Source organism: Vigna radiata, chromosome 5, assembly GCF_000741045.1.
Source record: "Vigna radiata var. radiata cultivar VC1973A chromosome 5, Vradiata_ver6, whole genome shotgun sequence".
Classification (NCBI taxonomy): domain Eukaryota; kingdom Viridiplantae; phylum Streptophyta; class Magnoliopsida; order Fabales; family Fabaceae; genus Vigna; species Vigna radiata.
The window spans coordinates 1,547,679-1,553,941 of record NC_028355.1 but is presented as its reverse complement, the minus strand read 5'-3'; positions in this window follow the sequence as shown (position 1 = coordinate 1,553,941).

The window sequence follows — 6,263 nt, the reverse complement described above, 5'->3', positions numbered from 1 at the left end:
TGAATGATCTGATGAGTATGATAGATTAAAAAATATTTTAATTGAAAAAATATATGATTATCAATTTGTTTTTATGTAAATTATTGATATAAGTTTATATTTAAGAAATGAAAATTATATTAAAATGAAATTGAAATTGTTAATATAATAATTTAAAATTGTAAAAATAAAAGGACGTTTTCTAATAAAAGAAGTTTTCTTTTAGCTTAGTACGTATGGTTTTATTGGTCAAACTTGACAATAGATGATAAGGTTATCAAATTCGACAATAGAGGATAAGGTCTTCAAAATCAACAAGCAAGGTTGACAGGATCAGTTAGGTCAACAAGGAAGATCAGTTTAACTTGGCAAAGTCAACAAGCAAAGTGGACAAGGTGAGTTTAACTGGACAAGCTCGACTAGCAAGCTCGATTGAGCTCAGCAAACTCAGTTTCATTGGTCATTTCGGTCAAAATCAAGCAACCCCTTCCTTCCTCCAAGATGAAGTACAAATCAAAAGCTTTTCCTTCCCAACCAAATATAATATGTAGTAAATCTCTCTCTTTCTCTCCCTCCTTCTTTCTGTGTATCATTAAATTCTATTTATTCTTTTCTCTCTCTATATATATCATTAAATTCTATTTAGTCTTTTAGTACACAATACTTAATACTTCAACCTACTAGCATTCTACATTAAAGTGCACAATCATTAGAAATGAAAATCACAACCTCATGCACAATCATTAGAAATGAAAATTACAACCTCACAAATTAGGATAATCAGATAAAACATCACTTCATGTAAAAAAAAAAAGTTAGGATATCATATTTAATTTATCAACCACACAAATGAAGATAAATAAAATTACCAATAATAAAAATATATTTTACTTTTGGAAGAATTGTGAGTTTAATCAAAAATTTTGTATGTCATATAATCTCTCAATAGATGATCATTTATGTCTTGAGTCTATTCAATTTCATATTTCAAGTTATCCTATATATATTAAATTCCAATACCATACACAAAACACAATCTTTTTATATTATCTTCCCAAAACATAGGGACATTCGTCAACTCTCATTATATAATACCTTACTTAAGTGAGTTTGATAATTAGTAGAATCAAAATATTATCTTTTATCATCCATATTTAATACACTTCGTATAATAATTCAATATAGTGGATTATGACATAAGTTTTGACTCTATCAAGCATCACATACCTCTTAGTAGATTATAATATAAGTTTTGACTATACTCGATCTAGATCTCATATATTTTCATATCACACAAAAAGTAATTACATAATTTTCACAAAGATTTTCTCTTTCACACTTAATGAGTATATACACTAAGTGTTCATTTTTCTTTGAACTCTTTGGATTTTTACAAATACATTTTCGTTCAACAAGAGAACTAACTCACCTAACCGTTAAATCCTAACAAATAAAACTCACTTAACAAATCCCTACGTTGTTCAGCGACCCAACCTTCCTAAACTTCTTGAGTGTTTTTTTTTTTCAAATTATTTTCTCTTAGTTATAGTATCATTCGTTTAACAATCGAAATCTTTAAGAATGAAATCCATTATACTTGTCTAATGATTGAATATTCTGAAACTCTCTTCTAAATTTACATATTAAATTAAAATAAAAATAAATTTATAAAAAATTATTGATAGAAATAAAATATTTATAATTTTAAAAATTGTTAAGTTGCATCAATAAAATATTAAAAATTTAATTTTTTTAAAAAATAATTTAAAATTAAAACGTGCAAATAAGAAATATAAATATATAATTTTTCTTACCTATGAGTGTGATTATTTGATTTTTTAACATCTAAATAAAATTAATTAACAATGTTGATCAATGGATGTTGAAAATATTATTTATCCATGAATAAACGTATAATCAGAATATTATAGTTATCTAAATAAAATCAGTATTTAATTTTGATATGTTGAAGAAGTTATTAAAAAGCAATATATATATATTTAGAAGCAGCGAAAAAAGTATTGAATGAGGTCAAAAGTACAGAAAAAAAAAAAAAAAGATTTTGATAAGAAGATTATGCATGAATATTGTGGAGATGATATACAGTGATAAACAGTATAAAAATGAAGGATAATAAAAGGTGATGAGGATAGGAATATGTGGAGGCAGAGGCACACTGTGTAGGTCCATTGGTATCTTTCAGAAAATGACCACAGACCGATTCTGCTCGTGGAATACGCGTCACCATGCATCTTCCTTCTACACACCTTAAGATGCCAACAATCTTTTGCATAACTCACACATAACCAAAACATTTTTCTTATTATTATTACTATTTATATCAATTTTTTTGTGCACAACTTTTGTCCCTTTTTCTTCTGGGCCCACTAACACCTTTTTCCAATAAAATATTATACAAAATATTATAAAACAAGTAATGTATATTATGTGAATTCTCTCCAATATTATTTCTTTATTTACGTTGACCTAATCACAATCTAGTTATATCTTAATCTAGATTAGAGACATAATGAGTTATTATTACTGATAATCTGATTATACTGTTAGGTAATAAATGAACATGGTTTAAAAAAATTTTACAAAAAAAAGTTTATTTTTAAAGGTAGACAATCTGGATAATCAATCAAAATAATCGATCTAAATAGATAATTTAGACGAACAATATGAATGATCTTCTTAAATAATCAAATTGGGTGATATTTAATTCCGATAAAAATCGTATGGTATATTTTTTATAATATGAATGTTAAGAAAATAATTCATATTTTAAATTGTTATTCAAGCATAAATTAATCTATATTATATGTTTTGGAGTGTATAGTCATTATTTGGAAAGACGCACCTTTCATCATATCTAATTCATTGATGGAATAAAAAGAAAACATTAACTACCAAAATAAACGGACAAAGCTCACATTAAGAACTCAGAACAGGACCACTTTAACTTATATACATAATGGTGTGTATTTATTACATTGCAATACAAACATCACTTTTTTTTAATGTTAAAGAACTTAAATATTTATATGGTGATGATTTTGTTGCACTCGTATATAAATTATTTTCTCAAATATATATATATATATATATATATATATATATATATATATATATATATATATATATATATATATATATATATCATGCAAGTCATTTTCATTTTCCAAGTTACATGAAACATGTTTACAAGGATATATTCATACAGTATTTTTTTTTGTTGATTTGAACTCTGTTACTATTAACAGTATACAATGTCTTAAAGTATTTCTAATAAATTTTAAAATAAAATACAATAAATTCATTTTTTAAATATACCTTATTTAAAATAATTGTAACATTCCATTTTAATAACAACATACTAATATAATAAAATAAGACATTTTATAATTAATAATCTAAAATTAATAATCTAAAATGAGATAATTCAATATATAGATATGTAATATATCAATACAATTGTCCAAAAGGAAAAATAACATAATATATACACATGACTATCACATCTAAGCTACATCCAAAATTATATACTAGAAAAATAAAATTTAACAATTCAAACAACTATGTTCTCATCTCCCACCAAGATACATTAGTTCCTCCATCAATCACTCTTTATATAGAGTATTATACTTTTTGTCCTTAGCAATGTCTTCTTAATTTTATTCTTGAAAGACACTCTAAATTATGGAAGAAAAAAAAAATTTAAACTATTTTAGATATCAATTTCTAAATGATGTAAAATTATTAGACGTGATAGAAACAATTTATATTTAGTTTATCTTTAACTTCGTTTTATTCATAAAATTAGAAGTATTGCAATTTTGTTTTGCTCTTAAAGTATAAGGATTAGGTAAATACATATTTTGATTTATTTTTGTATTTATTAAATACAAAATATATTAATTTTTTATTTATTAAATATATACATTAAGTTAATTTATTTTGCATTTCTTTAAAACTTTTATCTTTCTAAAATTCATTCTTGTTATTTATTTTTAAGATTTTGATTAGTTTTTTTTTTATAATTTTGAAGACTCATTATTGAAAAAGGTGGAATCTATAATGAGTTATTATAACATGTGTAGTTTCCTTAAATAAGTTGACTGGTGATATTCTTATAATAAAAATAACAATTATTATGACCGGTTAAAGAGGATCTATCATAATAAATTCAATAATGACATTTTCATAATAAAAGTAACATGATTGGTAAAAGGGGATACCTATCATAATAAGTAAAAAGAAAAAACTTATTATGACAAGTACAATGAACCCTCTCATAGTAAGTGAGATCAGGTGGTAAAATTGAAATTATATTCAAAATTTATTATGACAGGTTTAGGAAGACCTGCTACTTTATCATAATTATTATTTCAACATCTCTCATAGTATGTCTAACTCTCCAATTTTTGTCTTGTTTTAGTATCATTCTATGCAATTTTAGTATCATAGTAAGACTTTACCAAATTTCTCAAGGAATATTCCCAAATCAGAAGCCCTAAGATTTAAAATCCTCAATCAGCGTTTTTCAAAAATTGTAATGAGTTTTGACCTTTTCTTTCTCGTTTTGATGCGTTGCAACCTGTTATTTTTCAATCTCTTGCCCGCCACCATTGGGTTTATCTTCTTCCTTGTGGGTTTTCAAAATCCCACATCTATCGTGGAGGTTTGTCACGAGTTCGAAGAAAGTGGCGTTTAGTGATGAGGAAAACACCACTTAAAGGACCCTAGATTTATGGTGAACTGTGACGTTAGAGCCACACTACGTCACGATGACTTACTTTGATCAGCGGTTGAGGTGTATATGTTTTAGTTATACTTAAAAACTATGTGTATATATATTGCTACTACAAAAAAGACTTTTTAAGTCTGTTATTTTGGACCTTTTAAGTCTGTTTTAGAGCACACTTAAATTTGACAGACTTAAAGTTTAAGTCTGTTGATTAACAACAAACTTAAATTTTAAGTCTGTTGTTACCGCACTTCCAATGCTGGCAAGGCCTTAAGCGCACTTTCAAGTGTGGTTAAGGCCTCCAAGGTTCGTCCCTGCAACAGATCCAACCATGCACGAGCTTAGAAATACATCAACACCATAGAGAAACATCAAGTAGAAAACCATACTTTAATCATCCATCATCTATCATACAATAATTTGAGCTTAAGGAAATCATAACCAACTTGGACACCCAAGCAAACAAAAGAACAAACAAAGAGAAAAAAAATCACCACTGCAATCAGGAAAGACGCTTACCACGACACCACCACGGAGAACCACCAAAGGACAATGATGAGAATGACGATTGAGAGTGAGAGAAGGAAAACAAAAATGAAAGAGGAGACAAGAAGTGTGGAAGAAGAAAGGAGGTAAGGGGTGTAGGGTTTGGAGAGAAGAGATGAAATGCAGCATAAACAATTGAGAGGGACTCAATTAAATTCAAAACAAACTTTAAACCGTCAATTTTTTTTTTTTTGACAGAAACACATATGAAAAGATAAAATAATTTGAAGGTGCATACTGATATGAAAATATAAGAAGAAGCTCTCTTACTTAACTATCACACGTTTTTAATATATTTCATAAATTTTAAACAAATATAAATGAATTTATAACTAATATAATCTGCTTATTCATACAAATATTACGTTAACTTTAATATCAAATAGTTTACAACCAGAACAAATAATGTGTCAAAGGTAAATATAACAGAAATGATACTTTCGTCTACATAATCTTTTACATTTATTTAACATTTTTATTTTATTATTTTTTTCTTTTAAAATATAATATATATTAAATAAATATAAATATATCTCATATTGGCACTACTTTTATTATTAGACGTAACCTCTTTCCCCTAAACCCATTTGTCTTATCATACACCCATTAAAAGTGAAGTTCCAAATACTAATATAAGTGCCATCGATTTTCACCAATTTAAACTTTTTAGTTCAGAATCAATTCCTAACCAATGATTATCTATTATATAAAAATATTAAATTAGTTAAACAGATTTTAAATATTAATATATATATATATATATATATATAATGTAAAGTTGAAGAAAATAAAATTTATCAAACATAATAATACTAAAAGTTATTAACTTAACCCAGTCACCACTAACGGACAAATTTTTACACCAAATAATTAGAAAGACGTGACCAGAAACTTTGTTTTCAAACACCGTGCTTGATAATAATACAAAGAGAATACAAATCACTATTTTCTTTTTCTAAACAATAATTTCAACTTTATTAGAGCGCGT